At 49.8% G+C, this 23,386-nt stretch overlaps 1 protein-coding gene across 2 annotated transcripts in view; it reads left to right on the top strand.

The window, feature by feature from the left end:
* The window catches only part of LOC123759390 (uncharacterized), a 103,758-nt gene that overhangs the window by 48,804 nt on the left and 31,568 nt on the right, over positions 1-23,386 (top strand). The window lies entirely within an intron of this gene.

Genomic DNA, 23,386 nt, shown 5'->3' with positions numbered 1-23,386 from the left:
AGGTGATGCTTCTCTCACTGGGATGCCAACTGTAAGCGGGGACCTGCTGCCAACACACACCCACCCTCACGGGCCCTCACCCCTACACCCACCCTCACCCCTACACCCACCCTCACGGGCCCTCACCCCTACACCCACCCTCACGGGCCCTCACCCCTACACCCACCCTCACGGGCCCTCACCCCTACACCCACCCCGGTGACGGCCCCTCACCCCTACACCCACCCCGGTGACGGCCCCTCACCCCTACACCCACCCCGGTGACGGCCCCTCACCCCTACACCCACCCCGGTGACGGCCCCTCACCCCTACACCCACCCCGGTGACGGCCCCTCACCCCTACACCCACCCCGGTGACGGCCCCTCACCCCTACACCCACCCCGGTGACGGCCCCTCACCCCTACACCCACCCCGGTGACGGGCCCTCACCCCTACACCCACCCCGGTGACGGCCCCTCACCCCTACACCCACCCCGGTGACGGGCCCTCACCCCTACACCCACCCCGGTGACGGCCCCTCACCCCTACACCCACCCCGGTGACGGCCCCTCACCCCTACACCCACCCCGGTGACGGGCCCTCACCCCTACACCCACCCCGGTGACGGCCCCTCACCCCTACACCCACCCCGGTGACGGCCCCTCACCCCTACACCCACCCCGGTGACGGGCCCTCACACTTACACCCTCTCATGTCACGGGCCCTCAACCCTGCACCCATCCTACACCTGTCACGGAAGAGGTAGACGATGATGATAATGTTTAATAATATTAACAATTACTAATTATGATAACTAGATGTAGAGTAGACTGGAGAGGGCGCCACTGTAAGGTGAGGGCGGCAGCCGTCACACTGTGGCCACGTATCTTAATGTTATTGTTCCGCCAAATTTACTGGAGTAGGGGTGTGTGTGTGTGTGTGTGGTGTGTGTGTGTGTGTGTGTGCGTGTGTGTGTGTGTGTGTGTGTGTGGTGTGTGTGTGTGTGTGTGTGTGTGTGTGTGTGTGTGTGTGTGTGTGTGTGTGTGTGTGTGTGTGTGTGTTTACTGTTTATATGTACTATTTGTCTGCAGAATCGAGTTATTAGCTCTTGAACGCCGCCTTTCTAACCAATTTATTTTTCCTCTATGTCCATTACATAATGTGTGCGTGCGCGCGCACGTTTTTCTCTCCATCCTTCTGGATGGAGAGAAAAAAAATAGAAACATTTGATTGACAGTTGAGAGGCGGGCCGAAAGAGCAGAGCTCAACCCCCGCAAGCACAACTAGGTGAATACACACACCCCAGGAAACAGCCCGTAGCAGCTGTCTAACTCCCAGGTACCTATTTACTGCTAGGTGAACAGGAACACCAGGGTGAAAGGAACTCTGCTCATTTCTTTGTTTATGCCGGGGAAGAGGTGTGGAGGATTTTCTGTTTTTTCCCAGATAAAACGTATGTCACCTTCCCTAGGAGGTATTTTGACTGATGGACTTTATGCTTTTTGTATGGTCTTAAAGATCATTTGTTATTGTAGGAGCGTCTGTAACCGCTTTAATATATCTATCACATCTTTCAACCTCTCGATTCGTTGGTTACTGAAATGGAGTATTGGCTATATCTGTCTGTCAATGTAAATATGTTAAGCTTTACTGGTACATGTTATATTGTCATAAACTCCAGTGAACCAGTTGAAGTAGCAGCAAAATGGCACGTCCAGTACCATTCCGACGTGCCCTTTCCTCAAAACTTGTTCCTTTCACAGACGACTACTCAACCATGCCCTTGTTTACAGAGAGAGAGAAATGAGGTTATTAGATTGCACGCCGTCAAACATGATGTTTCTTCTAGGCCTTGTTATTATCCTCAGAATCGTATGCGGGGAATCTTCCTTTCACCCGCTGGTGTTGCTATGGTCTGTACCCTCGTGGGTGTAGTAGGGGAAGCCTGTCCCGACTCCCTTGTCCCGCTGACACTCATCACAGCTTCACTTCACAGCTTCTGACACACTCAGCTGACACACTTCACAGCTTCTGACACACTCGGCTGACACACTCCTAGCTTCTAGCCGAGGGTCATAATTCTCAGGATGGTGGGAAACAGCGCTTCAGCACCGTTCAGTTGTGCTAGTTGGTCCTAGTTTGTCTGCCTCGATATTGTTTTAGATTGAGCTACTTGGAACTACTAACATTTTCATGTAGCACGGGCTATGGTGAGCCCGTATCCGCTTGTAGACGGCGGACCACTTTATGTGGATAGTCTCGCGTCTTTCTACTCTCGTATTGCCATCTTGAATTTGATTTAATTCCTTTTGAATAAGGTTTAAATGGGTAAGCTATATACTTATGCTGACTTAACTCTTTAGGAAGATCATTACTGTACCATCTGAGTTTGTCGCCTCCCCCTCACCTAGTAGTAGTAGTAGGAGACCTCAACGGGTTTTCTTGTTCCTTAGTTTGAAGTCCAGTAATCATTTCATTATCTCTCCCGGAAGTTTATCAAGGTCCTTCTGAATGCTTGTATCATGTGTTGTAATGTTTCTCAACAATTTTGAATCGCCCACAAACATTGACATTAATGCTACAACTTGATCAAATATATATATATATATATATATATATATATATATATATATATATATATATATATATATATATATATAATATATATATATATATATATATATATATATATATATATATATATATATATATATATATGTCGTACCTAGTAGCCAGAACTCACTTCTCAGCCTACTATGCAAGGCCCGATTTGCCTAATAAGCCAAGTTTTCATGAATTAATTGTTTTTCGACAACCTAACCTACCTAACCTAACCTAACTTTTTCGGCTACCTAACCTAACCTAACGTATAAAGATAGGTTAGGTTAGGTTAGGTAGGGTTGGTTAGGTTCGGTCATATATCTACGTTAATTTTAACTCAAATAAAAAAAAATTGACCTCATACATAATGAAATGGGTAGCTTTATCATTTCATAAGAAAAAAAATAGAGAAAATATATTAATTTAGGAAAACTTGGCTTATTAGGCAAATCGGGCCATGCATAGTAGGCTGAGAAGTGAGTTCTGGCTACTAAGTACGACATATATATATATATATATATGAATGAAAACTCACACCCCAGAAGTGACTCGAACCCATACTCCCAGAAGCAACGCAACTGGTAACTACAGGGCGCCTTAATCCGCTTGACCATCACGGCCGTCAAAAGGAAGTGATAGCCGAGGCTATTTGAGCCACTTCCCCGACGGCAACTCGGATGGTAATCTTGGGCATAGCATTTCACCAAATCACCTCATTCCTTGGGGCACACGTGAGGAACACAAATGCGAACAAGCCTGAATGGTCCCCAGGACTATATGCGAATGAAAACTCACACCCCAGAAGTGACTCGAACCCATACTCCCAGAAGCAACGCAACTGGTAACTACAGGGCGCCTTAATCCGCTTGACCATCACGGCCGTCAAAAGGAAGTGATAGCCGAGGCTATTTGAGCCACTTCCCCGACGGCAACTCGGATGGTAATCTTGGGCATAGCATTTCACCAAATCACCTCATTCATTCATTCGCATATAGTCCTGGGGACCATTCAGGCTTGTTCGCATTTGTGTTCCTCACGTGTGCCCCAAGGAATGAGGTGATTTGGTGAAATGCTATGCCCAAGATTACCATCCGAGTTGCCGTCGGGGAAGTGGCTCAAATAGCCTCGGCTATCACTTCCTTTTGACGGCCGTGATGGTCAAGCGGATTAAGGCGCCCTGTAGTTACCAGTTGCGTTGCTTCTGGGAGTATGGGTTCGAGTCACTTCTGGGGTGTGAGTTTTCATTCGCATATAGTCCTGGGGACCATTCAGGCTTGTTCGCATTTGTGTTCCTCACGTGTGCCCCAAGGAATGAGGTGATTTGGTGAAATGCTATGCCCAAGATTACCATCCGAGTTGCCGTCGGGGAAGTGGCTCAAATAGCCTCGGCTATCACTTCCTTTTGACGGCCGTGATGGTCAAGCGGATTAAGGCGCCCTGTAGTTACCAGTTGCGTTGCTTCTGGGAGTATGGGTTCGAGTCACTTCTGGGGTGTGAGTTTTCATTCGCATATAGTCCTGGGGACCATTCAGGCTTGTTCGCATTTGTGTTCCTCACGTGTGCCCCAAGGAATGAGGTGATTTGGTGAAATGCTATGCCCAAGATTACCATCCGAGTTGCCGTCGGGGAAGTGGCTCAAATAGCCTCGGCTATCACTTCCTTTTGACGGCCGTGATGGTCAAGCGGATTAAGGCGCCCTGTAGTTACCAGTTGCGTTGCTTCTGGGAGTATGGGTTCGAGTCACTTCTGGGGTGTGAGTTTTCATTCGCATATAGTCCTGGGGACCATTCAGGCTTGTTCGCATATATATATATATATATATATATATATATATATGTCGTACCTAATAGCCAGAACGCACTTCTATGCCTACTATTCAAGGCCCGATTTGCCTAATAAGCCAAGTTTTCATGAATTAATATATTTTCTCTAATTTTTTTCTTATGAAATGATAAAGCTACCCATTTCATTATGTATGAGGTCAATTTTTTTTTATTGGAGTTAAAAATAACGTAGATATATGACCGAACCTAACCAACCCTACCTAACCTAACCTATCTTTATAGGTAAGGTTAGGTTAGGTTAGGTAGCCGAAAAAGGTAGGTTAGGTTAGGTTAGGTAGGTTAGGTAGTCGAAAAACAATTAATTCATGAAAACTTGGCTTATTAGGCAAATCGGGCCTTGAATAGTAGGCATAGAAGTGCGTTCTGGCTATTAGGTACGACATATATATATATATATATATATATATGTCGTACCTAGTAGCCAGAACGCACTTTTTGGCCTACTATTCATGGCCCGATTTGCCTAATAAGCCAAGTTTTCCTGAATTAATATATTTTCTCATTTTTTTCTTATGAAATGATAAATCTACCCTTTTCATTATGTATGAGGTAAATTTTTTTTTATTGGAGTTAAAATTAACGTTGATATATGACCGAACCTAACCAACCCTACCTAACCTAACCTAACCTATCTTTATAGGTTAGGTTAGGTTAGGTAGCCGAAAAAGTTAGGTTAGGTTAGGTAGTCGAAAAGCAATTAATTCATGAAAACTTGGCTTATTAGGCAAATCGGGCCTTGCCTAGTAGGCTCAGAAGTGAGTTCTGGCTACTAGGTACGACATATATATATATATATATATATATATATATATATATATATATATATATATATATATATACACACCAGGGCCCCCCTAGTACTGACCCTTGTGGTGTGTTATTTGTGACTTATCAACTTGATGTGGTATCTTCACTCTCTCAGATGCTCTCCTGATTCAATTTTTAGCACTCTGCTGCCCCTGCTTGGTCCCCTCCCCCCCAAGTTTGTACAGAAGTAACTTGTGTGTAGAGCTGTGAATACCTTGTGTCCGTTGTGCTCGATCTGGAGCCCTGCGTCTGGTTGTTCCAGCTGTACCGTCCGTAGCTGTGGTTCCCAGTTACGAACACTTCTTGAACTCATTCGTTGAGTAGTTCATTCACTTCCTTCTTCTTTTTACGTGTATATCCTCCTGTTGGTGTGTGTGATGTTGCAACGGTGCGCATGAGAGGGTTGATGAGTAAGTCAGTCGGTGAGTGAATGAGTGCCTTTGAAAAGGTAAACAAAGTGGGTGTACCGTGAGGTGCATTAGTCATCATGAGTAATGTATGAGGCGCTGTAGCGTTACAGGCTTCACAGAGCTGTGAATCCCCGCTGAGGCGCGAGCTGTGAATCCCCGCTGAGGCGCGAGCTGTGAATCCCCGCTGAGGCGCGAGCTGTGAATCCCCGCTGAGGCGCGAGCTGTGAATCCCCGCTGAGGCGCGAGCTGTGAATCCCCGCTGAGGCGCGAGCTGTGAATCCCCGCTGAGGCGCGAGCTGTGAATCCCCGCTGAGGCGCGAGCTGTGAATCCCCGCTGAGGCGCGAGCTGTGAATCCACGCTGAGGCGCGAGCTGAGGCGAGGTCCCCCAACTTGGGGGAAGAGTTGAGGCATGCTTGCCGCCAGAGGGTGAAGAGGACAAGTAGCCACTCCTCGTCCTCCGTCTGGCGTCTACGTCTTATTCCGTAATTTCTTGCCAGTGTCCGCTAGTGGGGCTTCCTTCAGGTGTTGTCTCCTAGGGCGCAGTAATTAATAATTTCCTGTAGTGAGATGTGATGAGGTGCGGCGGTGTATGCTGGTGTTTACCGCAGCCAAGGGGGGGGGGCGGTCAGGGGGTAATGGTGGGGCCTGTGGGGGGGGGGAGAGCTGCAGGAAGTGGCTTGACGCAGTGCCGGCCCGCCAGGGTGCCACCCCCCCCCATCCCCCACACTACTGCTAACTCCTCCTCCACCATCCCCCAACCCCCTCGTGCACCCACTACCACCCCCCACCCCCGCCACCTGGACCAGTAGGAGGAAGGCACGTGGCTGTTGGAGTTCAACCCCAGCACGTGTAAGATAATTAAGATGGGAAAGTGCGATAGGAGACGAGAAGGAATCTACACCGTAAAGGGAAGGGGAGGGTGTTGATAGCCTTTATTTATATTTTTTTGGATTTTTTTTTACCACAGACGTGGCCACACATTTACAATGCTAACCAGCCTATATCCGTATTCTTCTGTCCTCCATAGACAGGGTTAGAGATCTGTTAAACATATAGTTCAATGATTTCTTGAACCATAGAAGGTGATTGTAGTGCTTTTAAAATGCTAATGTAACCTACATAAATGCACAGATTTAGGGTTGTTCTACTTAAACAGTGGTCGCTTTATGTTTTTACAAGTGAGAGTATTGTGCTTGCTGGGGAGAGTCGCCCAGGATACCCAGTACTTAATGATTTATTTATTGCGCTCATTGTGGAGTTGTGTCAAGTGTCGTGATACAGTAATGTGTGGTCCAGGGTGGAGGCTCGTTGCTGGTAACTACGTGTGTCTTCAGTGTTTGGTTATCAGGATGGAAATTTCTACTAATACACAAATTTGAGGCTGGTTGAAACGGCCTGTGTTTCTCTGCGTGTTTCCGGTGCGCCTCCATCTTCACCACTGGATCTTAACACAGACCTCGGGTCAGATTCACGAAAGCACTTACGCAAACACTTACGAACCTGTACATCTTTTCTCAATCTTTGGCGGCTTTGTTTCCAATTATTAAACAGTTAATGAGCTCCGAAGCACCAGGAGGCTGTTTATAACAATAACAACAGTTGAATGGGAAGTTTTCATGCTTGTAAACTGCTTAATAAATGTAACCAAAGCTGTAAAAGATTGAGAAAAGATGTAAAGGTTTCGTAAGTGCTTTCGTGAATCTGGCCCCTCGCCCTAAAAAGAACATAAATGCTTTGGAGAAAGTTAAACATTGATCGACAATCGACTTGAGAATGGTCCAGGACGGACCGAAACGTCGTCGTCCCTTCACCTTCTAGTGTGTGGTCTGGTCAACATAGATGGACAATAATCATCCCAGAATTAAGTAGACTCTTGTCCCAGGAACGGTTGATGGCCGCACGACTACCACCACTAGACAAGACGGGGCTGTCCTCGCCCACACCTTGAAAAACACTGAGCAAGTTTTGAGGATCTTAATCCATACCTCTTCTTTAAGAGGTCAAATGTAGCAACATGTAGCATTTTCATGTTCAGTGAATTATTCTTTATTTGCTGAACTGTTGAGGAGAATTAGTCTGTTTTAATAGACAGTTTTGTGTTCTGTTGATACCTCATAGTTCCTACATTTCACACTCGGTATAGTTCCAGTAGCTAAAAGGCGTGGGAGAGGGAACAAAGCGTGGGAGAGGGAAGGCGGTGTGGGAGAGGGGCTGAGGAAAGAATAGAATATGTGAGAGGAAATTAAGAGGGAAGCCTAAGGCCAGGAACTTCGGAACATGTAATGTATCGGGGAGGGGGTGAGGGGCGGCCTGGTCTCCTGGGAGGGGAAGGGGGCGGCCTGGTCTCCTGGGAGGGGAAGGGGGCGGCCTGGTCTCCTGGGAGGGGAAGGGGGCGGCCTGGTCTCCTGGGGGGGGGGTAAGGGGAGGGGTGTAGCAGAGGCCTTCACCAATATTAACGTTGGTTGCTGTTGGTTCTTGTCTGTGATAAAGCCGTGGCCATGTTGTTGGCTCTGGTTGTTTGGTGGTGCCATATTTCTCCCACCGTTGGCCCCTAATATAAATATGTCCGTGTTCTGGGACACTAACTGTCGTCTCACGCAGATTGCCTGCTTCCTTTATGTCTATGAGCCGGTAAGAGGGGTTTTGTGGGTCGTTTGGTGCGATTGATACGACTTTTTGTCCTTGTTAGGTCCAGTTTATTGTGCACCCCATACTACTACTGTGAGCGGTAGTTTATTGTGCACCCCATACTACTACTGTGAGCGGTAGTTTATTGTGCACCTCATACCTGACATTTATTTTGTGTTTAATGTATTTAATAATTATTACTCTTCCTTCTGCTTGGTCTTAAAGGAGGCCGGTCTCGGGTGAAAGAGGGTTGTGACGATCTCTGTCTGGAACCTGTAGGTGCGGGACTCGGTCGTCCACCTCCTGGGGCTCGTGCGGCACCCCCGGGCTCTGCTTCAGGAGGCTGGGGTCGTTCTTGTCCTTGCTGGCGTGGTTCTTCTCCGGCCCCGACCACGGCGGTCTCGGGTTTGGAGTCCCTGTGCCTTCTTTCACAAACTTCGAGGTTAAGTCCGGAGCTCACAGTTCCTGCGACGGCGCTGGAACCAATCGTATTAACGTTTGCCTCTCCATTAGAGACTTTAGACGCCGTGGAGAGGGGGACCTACTGCTTGGATAACAGCTTCTCCTCCGTATCAACCTACCCTGGCTTTGCGCCCTGGAGAGGCCACTCCAAACCGACAACCAGAGCGCAGCTAAATAGTCTCCAGTGACTGATGGATGCCCACTACATAGCTGACCTTGTCCCTTACCCTGCTGTTCTCCCTGACCTTGTCCCTGACCCCTGCCTCCATGTCCACCAACCTCCCCTAACCCTCCATCTACCATGCCTTCTTGCCCCCGCCCTGCACATGTTACCCACGCAGGGTAAACAAAAGGCTGGCTTGTATACAAAACAAGGTGAGGAGCCCCTCAGCCAGTATTAAAGCCACAATGTGTTGTGGAGAGGGCGAGGCGGAAGCTTTCCTCCCTCCCCCACGGTGTTGTGAGCACTGTTCCTGCAGTGTTGTGCTGTCCCCCCCCCCCCTCTCCCCTCCCCCCCCCACACACACACATCTTACCTCGGAGTGCCATTCAACACCCAAATCAGCAATAATGCCACGACTACCATTATCATTTGTCGAGTGTGTCCTGCTTCACCAGTTGCCGTCGCTCTCACCAGGAGCGCCGCCTCACACTGGAGGAGGGCAGTAGTAAGGTCTGGCGGGGCTGTATTTATGGCAGAATCGAAAACCATCTGGCGGTCCATGTGCTCTCTTCCCCATGTAAACACAACGGGAGACCTGCAGGCGAACACTAGCTCTGTGTGTATCAGGTGTGGAGCAGGCAGGCAGGGAGGGAGGGGGTGTTATGTGTGGGGTGGGCGAGGAGGGGGGTTGTCAGGTGTGAGGAAACAACGAAGGTGTTTGTGTCTAATGTGAGGCAGGCCTCACTTTCGACATATCTAGGAATTTTATCATTTTGTGAGAGTGGCACTGGGCTACAATCACCTAGCAAGTAGGTGCTGTCGGTAAGGACTGCTGAATCATACTGGAGGATATAATTCTGGCGTTGAGTAGGAACACAGTGAGGAATGTGTGTGTGAGGAGTGAGAGGGGGTAAAGGGGAAGGGAGTAGAGAGGAGGTAGTCAAGGAGGCTGAGAGCTGGGGGGGGGGGGTTGGAGGAGGAGGAGGAGGGAGCACGTCTTGACACAGGCGAGCGACGGCTGCACGAGTTAACTTGCACAAGTGGGGACACGAACAATACCTGAGCACCATTATTCCAGAAGAGTTGATAAATTTAAAGTGAACGCCGAGTTACTGAATGAGGTGAGGAAGGTGCTGCTAGAGCTGAATAAAGTACCGAGGAACGCCCTTGAGGATCTAGGGAAGGTGCTGACACCTAGGGGAACTGACAAATAGCATCCAGACGGCTTAGAAAGACACTGTTAGAACTGAATTGTTATCTTCCTTGTCCTGTAAGACATGATGTATACTCGCAAGACTGGAGGTAGGCAACCAGCACTTCTTAGATTATTGACCTTGAACATTCTGCCGCGGCCCACTATACACAACGGTCTCCTGTCTCGCCAACTCGGGGCTCTGGGCGGGGGTTCACGACGTCGCAGGTGTAGATATGTCGTCGGTAGAGGCATTGGGATTATATTGGTCCAGGACTGGTGTAGCAGCATTGGGATTATATTTGCCCAGGACTGGTGTAGCAGCATTGGGATTATATTTGCCCAGGACTGGTGTAGCAGCATTGGGATTATATTTGCCCAGGACTGGTGTAGCAGTATTGGGATTATATTTGCCCAGGACTGGTGTAGCAGTATTGGGATTATATTTGTCCAAGACTGGTGTAGCAGTATTGGGATTGTATTTATCCAGGGCTGGTGTAATATATTTGTCCAGAGATCGAGGGATTTATTAAAACTTAATTACATGGATTTGGAACAAATTCCTAATCCATGCAGCCGCGAATCCAACAACCAGGCAGCACATATCCTGGCAAATCTCAAGCATCATTCCACACGCAGGTTCGACATCACACCCTAAGCATGCTAACGTGACTCCATCACCTCTCCACCTTCAAATGAAACAAATGACGAACTCTTTCCCGCCAAAAAGTATAGCGCCCTGCCAGTCTTCATAAAACTTCCAGAATCCTCGTCGCCAGCCCAAGAACTTTGTGCCATCCCGATGTCACTAAAGTTGAAGCAGTGTTATAAAACGTCCAGTTGAAAAGATGAAAATAATTGACTCGCGTAGCCGCCCCATTCCGTGAATTCAGTGACGTCATCCCCCTTCCACTACCACTCCCCCCCCCTCCTTTAGTGACGTCATCAGCCAGACCAAGGCCACCATCGGCACGGCGCCAGGATGTAAACACACCAGACCACGCTCCCCACCAGGTGTGTGTGGTGCCCCCCTCTCCACCCCCCCTCACTCTCTCACACTCTCTCACTCTCACACACACACTCTCTGTCTCTCTCACTCGCCATGCCAACGGCTGACATAGTAAGGTGTTGGGAGAACTGAGAATGGTACAAGCAATGCTGAGAATGATTCCGGGAGACATGAGATTACAGGAAGAGCTGAGTAAGGCACCAAGTGAGCCAGGGAAGGTACCGGGAGAAATTAGGAAAGTTTCGAGGGAGCCGAGGAAGGTACTGAGAGAGAGAGCTGAAGACAGCACAAAGCTGAGGAAGATGTTGTCAGTATGAAGAGTAAAAGTAGGGGAGAAAATAACAAGGGCGAGAGGAAAGCTTGTTGTCAGGAGAGATGAGGATGTGTGTCCGCGTAGATATAAAATTAGAGCTTAATGGAAAGGAACCTTACGGGCTCACCATAGCCCGTGCTACATGGACACTTCGTCCCGAGTAGCTAAATCTTTAACAACAACAACAACGGAAAGGAACAAGTTGGTGAGAGAGGCGAGGCTGAGGGAGAGAGAGAGTTCAGCGTGTGTGTGTAGGTGTAAAAAGTGTTCCACCATTGTGTACTTACTATGTGTCTGTAAAATCGAACTATTAGCTCTTGGACTCCGCCTTTCTAAGCAATCTAAGTCCACGTTTTGTAATGTAAATTTAGTATAGGGCCAGAGAGAGCACCAACTAAAGGCGTATAAGACCCATATATGTACTAGGCCTGAGATTGGGCATGTTAGGCTCAGGATTTCTTAGGCCTATGGCAGGCTAGGTTTATGGTTAGACTGTTACAGTCTTTTATGTTCTCCGTAACTGCAGCGGAGGGGACCAGTGCCTGTGGGAACAATGACTGATATATATAAGAAGTTGTGACTTGACTATATCCTTCTATATGACGATTCTACCTCATTCTGAGAGTCTCTGACTCCGTGAAGACACTGTGGGGGGGGGTGCACACTATGAGGGGGGGATACTATGTTGGGTGATATTGAGAGTGACTCTATAAAGGGCCTCACTATGAGGGAGACATTATGAGAGGACACGAGGGACACACTGTGAAGGGAGAGACTGTGAAGGAATCACTATGAAAGAAGACACTATGAGGGATTCACTCATGGGGGAGAGTGTGAGGGGAGGGTGGGGGGGGGGGGAGTGTGTACTATGAATTGGGTCATTATGAGGGTGAGTGTAGAGACTCGCAGTGAGGGGCTGTGAGAGCACCACACGCCCCCAGAGTGGAAGATAAAAGTATTGTGTTGGCCGCTGGTGGGAGCCGGAAGTAAAGAGGAAGACACGCGTAAGGGGCTGTCTGGTCCACCCGCGTTAGTGTAGGGGGGGGGGGTGAGGGGGGGGATTAGTATGGCGGGGCGAGTGTGAGGGGTGGGAGAGGGGGGCGAGTGTGAGGGGTGGGAGAGGGGGGCGAGTGTGTGAGGGGGCAAGTGTGAGGGGTGGGAGAGGGGGTGGCGAGTGTGTGGGATGGGAGAGGGGGGCGAGTGGGAGGGATGGGAGAGGAGCGAGTATGAGGCAGCTGCCGCATTGTGTGTGTACTCGCCTAGTTGTGTTTGCGGGGGTTGAGCTCTGGCTCTTTGGTCCCTCTTTGGTCTTTGTGTACCCCTTGCTGTAGTCTTCAGCTCCTCACTAAACATAGGGGGAGGGGGAACTTCGTGACAGTTGGAGAGTGGCAAGTGTGTTCCCTATATACCAGAAATGAGACACACACCAGCCACTCAACTAGAGACAGGCATCACTAACAAGTGTTCCCATTAAGATATTAGAGAGACTATTCAAAAGACTCGTAAAACATTTCGAACATAAAAATGTTCGAAATGTTTCCACGTATCAACATCAAATCAAAAAAGGAAAATCTTGCTTAACCAGATTATTATAATTCAATGACAAGACGACAATAATGAAACCGGGAGAAAGAGACGGCTGGGTAGACTGCATTTTTCTGGAGTGCCAGAAAGTTTTTGATGTTCCTCTCAAGCGACCCCAATGGAAACTAATAAAAAGAGGCTGGTGTATAGGGAAAGTACTTCCATAAAAATAAAGTAAAAGATCCAGGAACATGAAACAAGGCTCTGAAGAAAGCCTGAGTTAACTGGACGTCATTACACTGTAGGAAAAAATAGTAGTAGGGCAGACATGAAAACGATATACAAGATACTAAAGGGGATTGACAAAGTAGGTATAGAAACAATGTTCAAATTAAACAGTAGTAGAACGACAAGATATAATTTAAAACTGGAAACACAGACGAGTCAGAGATGCCAGAAAGAAATTGGTCAATCTTAAGAGTGGTCAATAAGTGGAACTGACGAGATGAGGAAGTGGTTCAAGCCAATTTGATACACAGCTTTAAATGTAAATATGATAAGACGTGGGGGAAATTAGTCATTGTATTGAACTAATAATGGGCGAAAAGACGGAGCTTAAGAGCAGAAGCTCGACCCTGCAGCACAAATAGGTGAGTATACGTACACATATACAAGACTAGGAACAAAAAAAAAAGTGTAATGAAATAAGGGCGAAGAGGTAGAACGGCCTATTGAGAGAGCTGGAGTGCATGGGGAATTGTGTAATATCTTAGTTTGTGTCTCGGAGAGGCTGCAGGGTCCAAGTAAGGGCAGTAGAACTTCTGGTTGCAATTTTTTTTACCATGTTGTAGCGCAGTCGATTAAGGCAGCGTCTGGGATGCTCTCGGACGTAGGTTCGAACCCTCGTCACGGCCCTTGTGGATTTGTTCATTTGATGCATCACGCTATTGTGATTCTGTGTGTAAAGTTATTGTTATGTCTCCTCTTTTTGCGTCTCTCTCTGTCTCTCTCTCTGTCTCTCTCTGTCTCTCTGTCTCTCTCTGTCTCTCTCTGCTGTCTCTCTCTGTCTCTCTCTTTCTCTTCTTGTTATACCGTGCAAGAATCAAGAGGCCTTATAATGATCTAAGTACATCATGAAAACATATTTTATTTTTGTGTTAAAAATCACCACTTGTTTTTCCAGTCCTCGGGGGAAACATGTGAATATTTTATTTGGAAACTATATATAACTTTGGTCTCTCCAGTGATGCCAAACACATTACTTTATAATTCTTTTTTAAACAGCCAGTGAAAAACTTAAAAAAAATTAAATTTCTTTAAGCTCAAGCCTTAGTAAACATATTTATAATGATGAATAAACATAAAGGGCTAAATATAATTGAAATATAAATCTGCAAAAAGTGTCAAGAGTAAGGGAGGGCGACTGTAAACTGGTGTATATATACTCCCAAGATTGGGAGTGGCACAGCTCTGGTCTACATAGCCGTGATGACAATGTTGTTAATGAAAAGAGAGCTGGCATATACCGTTAGTGCTCCAGCTACACTGGCAGTGTGACTGACCAAGGGATGAGAGGTGTAATGTTGACTGCTCTGTGCTGACAACAAAGCTACTACTGCCCTCTGTTGGCAGGCAGGTGAACTTCCCCTCAAGACTTTAAACCTGTATGTGAGAAACATTTTAATGACCAAAGGATACTTGCTGGATGGTCAGTAACCTATAGTTTAAGGCCTATCAACTCCCTCAGAAGTTGATAGGCCTTAAGCCCAACATCAAGCCAAAGACACGTTTTGAATTGGAGAGGAGAGAGCGCGCGCTTTCCACTAACCGTCGTGACCAATAATGTTGAGAACTCTGCCCTTGGCTGTTGGTGAATCCATGTGGGTGGCGCTCTTTATTCAGACCTGCCCAGGTACCCCCGTCAGCTCCAGGCTGGGGCCCGCCCTGCCAGATACACACGTAGGAGGAAAAATTATTTTGAAGATAGATAGGCTGAAAGGTGGGGTTTCCTGACAGGCAGGCAGCCAGGCAGGCAGGTAGCCAGGCAGGAAGGTAGCCAGGCAGGAAGCCAGCCAGGCAGGAAGCCAGCCAGGTAGCCAGGCAGGAAGCCAGCCAGGTAGCCAGGCAGGAAGGCAGGCAGGTAGCCAGGCAGGTAGCCAGGCAGGAAGCCAGGGAGGCAGGCAGGGAGCCAGGCAGGTGGCCAGGCAGGTAGCCAGGCAGGAAGCCAGGGAGGGAGGCAGGCAGGAAGCCAGGGAGGCAGGTAGCCAGGCAGGCAGGGAGCCAGGCAGGAAGCCAGCCAGGTAGCCAGCCAGGGAGCCAGGCAGGTAGCCAGGCAGGCAGGTAGGTAGCCAGGCAGGCAGGTAGGGAGCCAGGCAGGCAGGTAGGGAGCCAGGCAGGCAGGCAGGTAGCCAGGCAGGCAGGTAGGGAGCCAGGCAGGCAGCCAGGCAGGCAGGCAGGTAGCCAGGCAGGAAGCCAGGCAGGAAGCCAGGCAGGAAGCCAGGCAGGAAGCCAGGGAGGCAGGCAGGTAGGCAAGCCGTCAGTGTCAATGATAGTGGCAGCTCGGCACCATTATGAATATTGAGGACTGCGGCACTGGAATTCGTCAGTCCCTTTGCAAGTTGTGGCCCAAGTTTTTGTTGTATTGACTCTCCTCCCCACCACCCCTCCACCTCCCCCCTACCACAACACCCCCCCCCCTACCACAACATCCCCTCCCACTACAACCCCTCCACCTCCCCCTACAACCCCTCCACCTCCCCCTACACACTCCCACCCCGACCATCCCACCTCCACTACCACAACCCTCGTACCACCACCTACTCCGACCACACCAGCCTGCATAGTATGAATTTCGTCTAGACCAGAGGGTTTCTTGTCTTCATTACATGTCCATAAAATGTGGCATTGCGCCCCTACCCCCTCCCCCTCCCCTTTGCACCCCTGCCCCCCGTCCCCATCGCACCCCTGCCCCCCGTCCCCATCGCACCCCTGCACCAGGCATATCCTCCTTCATCTATAACTTTTATTTTCAGTATAAATATTTGTAATTGGACGTATTGATTACCTAGAGTGTAAATATTTACAAACCAACATAGCATTGTAAATAATATAAATGCCCGCATAAAGAATTATATGGTAGCATTGACCATGTGTATGGTCAATGTTGGACCATACTACATGGTCCCACTACAACCCGACCATGTGGTGGTGCAGTGGTCAAACATTGGCAGTACATTCGAGCCTGTGTTTGGAAGTGCCCAAAGCCATAGTTCGAATCCTCCCCGTGGCTCCTACTGATAGTCTCAATGTTGACTATTGTTATAAAGATGTCAGCAGTGTCCCTTGTGTTATCTTTACCATTGTGTGGTATGCACACACACACACGAGACAAAGACATGAATATTAATAATAATAAAAATCAAATGTGTGTCCTTGACTTGGTTATGTTGGGTCTCTATGGCCACATACTTGCTGGTCCAGCTACGCCGCCGCCCCCGTGTCTAGAATTCATGGCCTTTACTCTGTGTTTACAGACCCTGAGGACTTGCTGCAAGATTCCACAATTTTTTTTACTCGTCTGGTGTTTTCCCTGAAGATGAGAGCTTTTGTGGCGTGTGAAAATTGGTGAAGGCGTTGTGCAGGTCGGCGGCGGCGGTGGTGTGTGGGGCGCGAGGCGCATTGCAGCTTAAAGCTGGTCTTTCTGCGAACTGGGAGGGAAGGGGGCTGCTTACCTGGAAAAGTCACCAAACTCACGGACGGGTGGTGACCCCTTCACTCTACTAGGTCACCACACCCATGGGCGGGTGTTGACCCCCCGTCACACTACTGGGCCATGACACCCACGGAAGTAGATGATTTTTAAGTAGCATTCAAATACCCACGTTCCAAAGCACCAATATTAATTTAACGGTTGTGAAATTGTTGTGGCAGTGGTTGAGAGAGGGTGTCGGCAGTGAAGGTGGGCAGGCCCCAGTGGGTGACTGTTATTGCTGGGCCGCCGCACGCAAGTATATTGTCGGTCTCGCTGCTGGTAGCTGTGAGCAGTGCTGGATGACGCATGTCAAGGTCTGGGTACCTGGCAGAGGGGCGGGTACATGCCCTTAGCTTCCAGCAACAAGATTGGAGAGCGAAGGATAGCGGGTGGAGGGACCCCTCGCCTCCACTACTCCAGCCACAAGTGTGGGTACTGGGCGGAGGAACCGTTGCCGCCAGTTCCTCCCGCTACAAGTTCCACCAGTTCCATCGCTCCTATCTGGGGGAGCGGTGGACAGTGGGTGTTGCGTCACTGCTGGTGGTGCCACAAGGGTGGTATTGGGTGGGTGCTGGCCCAGCTTGGCCATCTCCTCTTTAACACAAAACACTGTGAATAAGATATGGTGGTGTGTGCCAGATTGAAGCGTGTTCAACAGGGACAACAACAGTAATAATACCACGGGCGGTGAAGACAACATGTGTATTAATGAGAACACTCGCAGCACCACGTGTAGGGAAATATAAAAATTTTTGGGATTTTTACAAAACCTGATTATTTTAATTTTGTCGCCATGAAAACCGGTTGTGGAAGCAGGTGCAGTGGGTGATGCGGGGGAACTATTCAGAAGACCATTTGCAAAAATTTAACATTCAAAGACATTGAGTAGTCATTTAAATTTAATGTATGAGGTCTTTGAGAGCGCTCTTAGTGAGGAGTGAGTGTGTGTGTTGGAGCCCGACGCCTGTCATAACACACTCGCCTCACACTACATCATTTCCACCAACATTCTACAACTATTTTCTAACATCTTTTATTGAGAGGTTGAGGTGGTCTCGTCTGGCAGTGTTGTCGTGGCCGGGCTGAGGTCTCCAGTGGTCACCAGTCACACTGGAGCGCCCCACGTACTCTCACGACCACTTATCAAGTACAGTTATTAAAGTGGAGCGAGATGTCCCACATGTAAATGGTGAAGTGTTCTTGACGCGTGTGAATCATTCCTCTATTTCTCAACATAGCCATCTGTGCTTCTCTGGCCAGGTGGTGGTGGTCGTGTGTGTGTGCCTCTGGCCAGGTGGTGGTGGTCGTGTGTGGGTGCCTCTGGCCAGGTGGTGGTGGTCGTGTGTGTGTGCCTCTGGCCAGGTGGTGGTGGTCGTGTGTGTGTGCCTCTGGCCAGGTGGTGGTGGTCGTGTGTGTGGTGCCTCTGGCCAGGTGGTGGTGGTCGTGTGTGTGCCTCTGGCCAGGTGGTGGTGGTTCGTGTGTGTTGTGCCTCTTGCCAGGTGGTGGTGGTCGTGTGTGGTGCCCATGTGGTGTGGTGGTCGTGTGTGTGCCTCTGGCCAGGTGGTGGTGGTCATGTGTGTGCCTCTGGCCAGGTGGTGGTGGTCGTGTGTGTGCCTCTGGCCAGGTGGTGGTGGTCGTGTGTGTGCCTCTGGCCAGGTGGTGGTGGTCATGTGTGTGCCTCTGGCCAGGTGGTGGTGGTCGTGTGTGTGCCTCTGGCCAGGTGGTGGTGGTCGTGTGTGTGCCTCTGGCCAGGTGGTGGTGGTCGTGGGTGGGTGCCTCTGGCCAGGTGGTGGTGGTCGTGGGTGTGTGCCTCTGGCCAGGTGGTGGTGGTCGTGGGTGTGTGCCTCTGGCCAGGTGGTGGTGGTCGTGGGTGTGTGCCTCTGGCCAGGTGGTCGTGGGTGTGTGCCTCTGGCCAGGTGGTGGTGGTCGTGGGTGTGTGCCTCTGGCCAGGTGGTGGTGGTCGTGGGTGTGTGCCTCTGGCCAGGTGGTGGTGGTCGTGGGTGTGTGCCTCTGGCCAGGTGGTGGTGGTCGTCCAGGTGGTGTGGTCGTGTGTGTGCCTCTGGCCAGGTGGTTGTGTGTGCCTCTGGCCACACTCCCCACCCTTCCCTGGAGGCTGCACTTACTGTCCCTTGACGCTCTCGCTCTCTTCTCTCTGCGTCATCAGGACAGCTTCCAGTTTTCTTCCACTCAACCCGAGGAAAAGCCACTTTAAACTTGCCTACTCTAACTTACGTGAAAGTTGTTCATGAGGCTACGAGGGTTCCAGAGAGGAGGCAGAGGTGTAGGTTAATCTCCGTTGTCTCTGTGTTCCCAGGTGTAAGTATAAAGGATACAGGATTTACTGTAAGCTGGATGATTATCTCTACAACTTACCGGGCGGATTCGTTGGCATTCCCAGTTTTTGAGGTGTCTTGATTTACTACACCTGGGGGGCCAAACACTTTACTACACCTGGGGGGCCAAACACTTCTGAACTGTAGCGTACGGGAGTGGCATGGCTGCTCTCTCTCTCCACTAGCTCTCACACTCTAGTGTACTTTTAACAATGCGTCTTTATTGACACAGAGTTAGAAGTCTCGTCTGTGGAGTATCCAAGAGCGGTGACCATCATTGTCATCGTCCAAGCTGCTGCTAGCACACCCCAACAGAAAAGATGCATTCCATCAAGCATGTGTGCAGGCGAGAAGATCCTCTCTCAGAGACGCGCAGTTCTGTTTGCCGCCAGCCTCTTGCAGGCGCCGGCACTGCTGCCTAGCGGCCTGCCTGCCGCCACTGCTGCCTCCTGCAGCGCCGGCACTGCTGCCTCCTGCAGCGCCGGCACTGCTGCCTGATGAAGGAAGGAAGGAAGGAAGGAGTGGAGACGAGAAATGGATATTGTTTTCGCGATGAACTTTTGGAAACTCAAAAGTTTGCCAAAACATGTTTATGAAATTCAAAGAAGGGTGAAATTGTAGTTGTTTCTTGTTGTTTAGTGTCAATCAGTAGTACATAGTGTTGTTTAGTGTGAGTCAGTACTGCCTAGTGTGACTTGTTTAGTGCGACTCGGCACTGTATAGTGGTAGTGTAGATGATGGTAGCAGGAGTGTGGGGGGGGGGTAGTGGAGAGTGTGGAAGGTGGTGGTGGTAGTGGCAATGAGTGTGGTGGTAGTGGAGTGGTTGTGGTAGTGGGGGTTAAGGTGGAGGAAGAGGTCACAGAGCAGATATGGAGCAGACCCGCGGAGTGTAAATGATGTTGACCCAGAGGGGAGAGGAGCGCCGGAGAGTCCATAACCTCTGGCATGGAAGGTCTGCTAATGGACGCTTGGATTACCACGGTGATTTGTTTTTAATTAGGAGATAAATGATAAAGTCGATATATGAGGCACGGGGGGCCACGATATTGAAGGATGGGAGCCGTGATGAGTGTGACAAGTTTGGTCAGCAGAGAGTGGTGATTGAGACGATGTAGAGAAGAGCAGAGACGGGCCAGTTCGGCACCCTCTCCTTAACCACCTCTTATGTGCGCTTCACTTTCTCAGTATTACAGACTGAGTAATTACATACAGTGTGTTGTGAGGTATTATGATCATAAGAGCGTGGCCGAGCTGCTAATACCCGGCTGCCATTGTCGTGCCCAAAACAGAGTCCTCCTCCTCCTTGCCTGTAATAGTGAAAGGTGGGCGGTACGCTAGCACCCCTTCTCACTCTCCCAGCCGCTCTCCCACATCTCCTGTGCCAGGTAAGTCCACTACGGGCTCACCATAGCCCGTGATGCTTGGAACTTTGTTCCGAGCAGCTGAATCTAAAACAACAACGGACCCAGCCGGTGCCCCTTGTGTGGACACCTGCGGACAGATGCTCTCCCTACGCCTCACAGTAATCTCCCTGCACCAGTACTTGACACGTCTTCCTCCACTACCAGTGCTGAGGCCGGACTTGGTGATCAGCCGTGTCCACAGCCGCCACGGGACAATAACGATCTCCAGTATGAAACAAGAAAGTGCGGGTCTTCCCTAGTGCCCACGCCATGATGGATAACATTGTCATGCCTCAATTGCTGTCGCTTTCTGACTCTGAAATATTTCGACACAGACAAGACCTGCACAGCCCAGAAGCACGAGGCTCCACTCCCGGCGCCTCCTATCCAGGCCACTCCGTGTCAAATACTCCACTTCTTCATCTTCAGCAAATAAGCTTTAGTCCCAGTTTGACACTGGTTTGTTTCTTGGGCTTGATCTCCTCCCATGGTGAGAGGTGGGAATAAGGTGTCCTCAGCCTCCGGGAGCTCCCTGTAGGATGACAGTTTCTTGTACGCTGGTGGGGGAAGGGTGGTGTAGGGTGACACCACCCCTCACCCCAGTAAGGGTGAGGGGGTGAAGGGTGACAACCTCTCCGCCTTCAACGCCACACCTTGTTTTTCAGTCTCCCACAATTGAGTTTACCTCACCGCTCCTCCGTGTGTGTGTGTGTGTGTGTGTGTGTGTGTGTGTGTGTATACGTACTCGCTTATTTGTACCTGCAGGATCGAGCCTCGCCTCTCGAAGCCCGCCCCTCTAGCCGTCGGTTGTTTAAACTCCTTGTCTATTTCCCTATCATGTTTTCTATTAAAATAAACACTGGAGTTTGCTTGCACTACTTACGCAACCGTAAGAGAGGTGGGGAAAACCTTTTGCGTGCAGGAGCGCTACTGTTCCCTGAGAGAGAGTAGCAGCACCATACTTCACAGTAACGGTGATTAACAAAGGCTGCAGCAGTCTGCTCCGTGTTAGTATGGAATACCATGCACTAAACAGTGTGAGTATTTTGCATCAATACGTGTGTGGGCGACGAGGGGTGACTAGGTGTTGTTGACAACACCTACCAGTGTTGTCTACACATGACTGTCGCCACGTGTGTGGACACCCATAATGGTGTACACGTTACATTATCAACACCTGACGCATGTGTAGCATATTGATCAAAGGTGGGTATAACATGCCCGCTGGCGACAGTTCGTGAGCCAAGAGACTAAGCCAGTGTCCCCCCCCCACTCCTAGTGCAAGGGGGGCTGGGATCTCCTAGCCACTGCCATGATTAATCCACTATGGTAGCCTCAGAGCTCCAGTGCAATAAGTGGAGTCCTCCACGTAAGTAAGCAATACACAAGCCACACACACCCTCGCCGTCCTCTGCACTCAACACCTCCACACACCACCCAGACACACACACACACACACACACACACACACACCACACACACACACACACACACCTCCACACACACCTCCACACACACCACCCACACACACCACCCACACACACTCGCCCTCCGCTGCACCCAACACCCCCACATACCACCCAGACACGCACACACCATCCACACACACCATCCACACACACCATCCACACACACCATCCACACACACCACCCACACACACCACCCACACACACACACACCTCCACACACACCACCCACACACCCTCGCCCTCCGCTGCACCCAACACCCCCACACACCACCCAGAGACACAAACCTCTCCCCCTTTCTTGTCCTCCAAAGAAATTTTGCCACAGACACTCGAGTCTCTGCCGTTTAGTGGGGTTCGCCGCCCTATTGAACAGTGATAGGTACTTGAACTAGCCCAGAGAAAGATGACGAAGGTAACCCAAGAGGTTACAACCCTTCCTTACGAGGAGAGAGATTAAAAAAAACTTGACCTTACTTTTGAAAGAAAAAAAAAAGTCATGGGTGACACTTATAAAGAATATAAATAGATGAAAGGCTATAACAAGGATGACATAACGTTCTAAATATATAAACACAAAATAGAACGCGAAACAATAGATATAAATTAGATAAGTTTGGATGCAGGAAAGACCTGGGTAAATACTGGTTTTGAAAATAGGGTGGTTGATCTGTTTAACAAATTACCGGGTAACGTAATGCCGTATGTGATCATTTGATTGCTTTAAGCGCAGGCTAGACAGGTATATGAATGAGTTTGGCCGGATATAAACAGGAGCTGCCTCGTTTAGACCAGTAGACCTCTTGTTTCCTTAAGTCTTATGTTCTTATGTCAGGTATAAAAGGCAGACCCATTATTGTTATTTACTGAGAGGAGGGTGACATACTTCCCCAACGGGGGGGGAGGCGGGTGCTGGGGAGTGGGGAGGTAGTGACAGTTTGCACCTGGGGGGGGGGGGGATGGGCCTATAAATGGTGGTGGAGGTGGTATTGCTAGTAGTGGTATTTGTGTGGCTGATAGTGGTTGTGGTAGGTCTGTAGTTGATAGTGAGTGGTTGTGGTAAATATATGGGTTGATGCAGGCCTGTGTGGGGTGGCTGTGGTAGGCCTATAGTTCGTGGTAGTGGGCCTGTGAGTTGTGGTGGTAGGCCTATGGATGGTTGTGGTGTAGCAGGGCTATGAGTGGCCTGCACGCGGGGATCGGCCTCATAATGGCCACCCCCCCCCCCCCCACCCCCCGGGGCCAAATTGTTTCCTCTCTTTATTTTGTGTGTAAAGGGCGGCAGCAGCAGGTAGTGTGGGCGGCCTAGGACGCCCACCCTTTCCTGCCACCCCTGCCACCCTCTACCCCCGCCCCCTCCACCCCCCTGCCACCACCCCCAGTGAGGGAGTGGCAGGAGGGAGTGTGTGAGGGAGGTGACTTGTGAAGGACAGGTCAAGAGGTGTGCCAAGGGTCCGTGTTGTCAAGATTGAGAGAGAGAGAGAGATAGAGAGAGAGA

Source organism: Procambarus clarkii, chromosome 32, assembly GCF_040958095.1.
Source record: "Procambarus clarkii isolate CNS0578487 chromosome 32, FALCON_Pclarkii_2.0, whole genome shotgun sequence".
Lineage (NCBI taxonomy): Eukaryota > Metazoa > Arthropoda > Malacostraca > Decapoda > Cambaridae > Procambarus > Procambarus clarkii.
The sequence above is the reverse complement of the archived record's forward strand: the minus strand, read 5'-3'. Positions and strand labels throughout refer to the sequence as shown.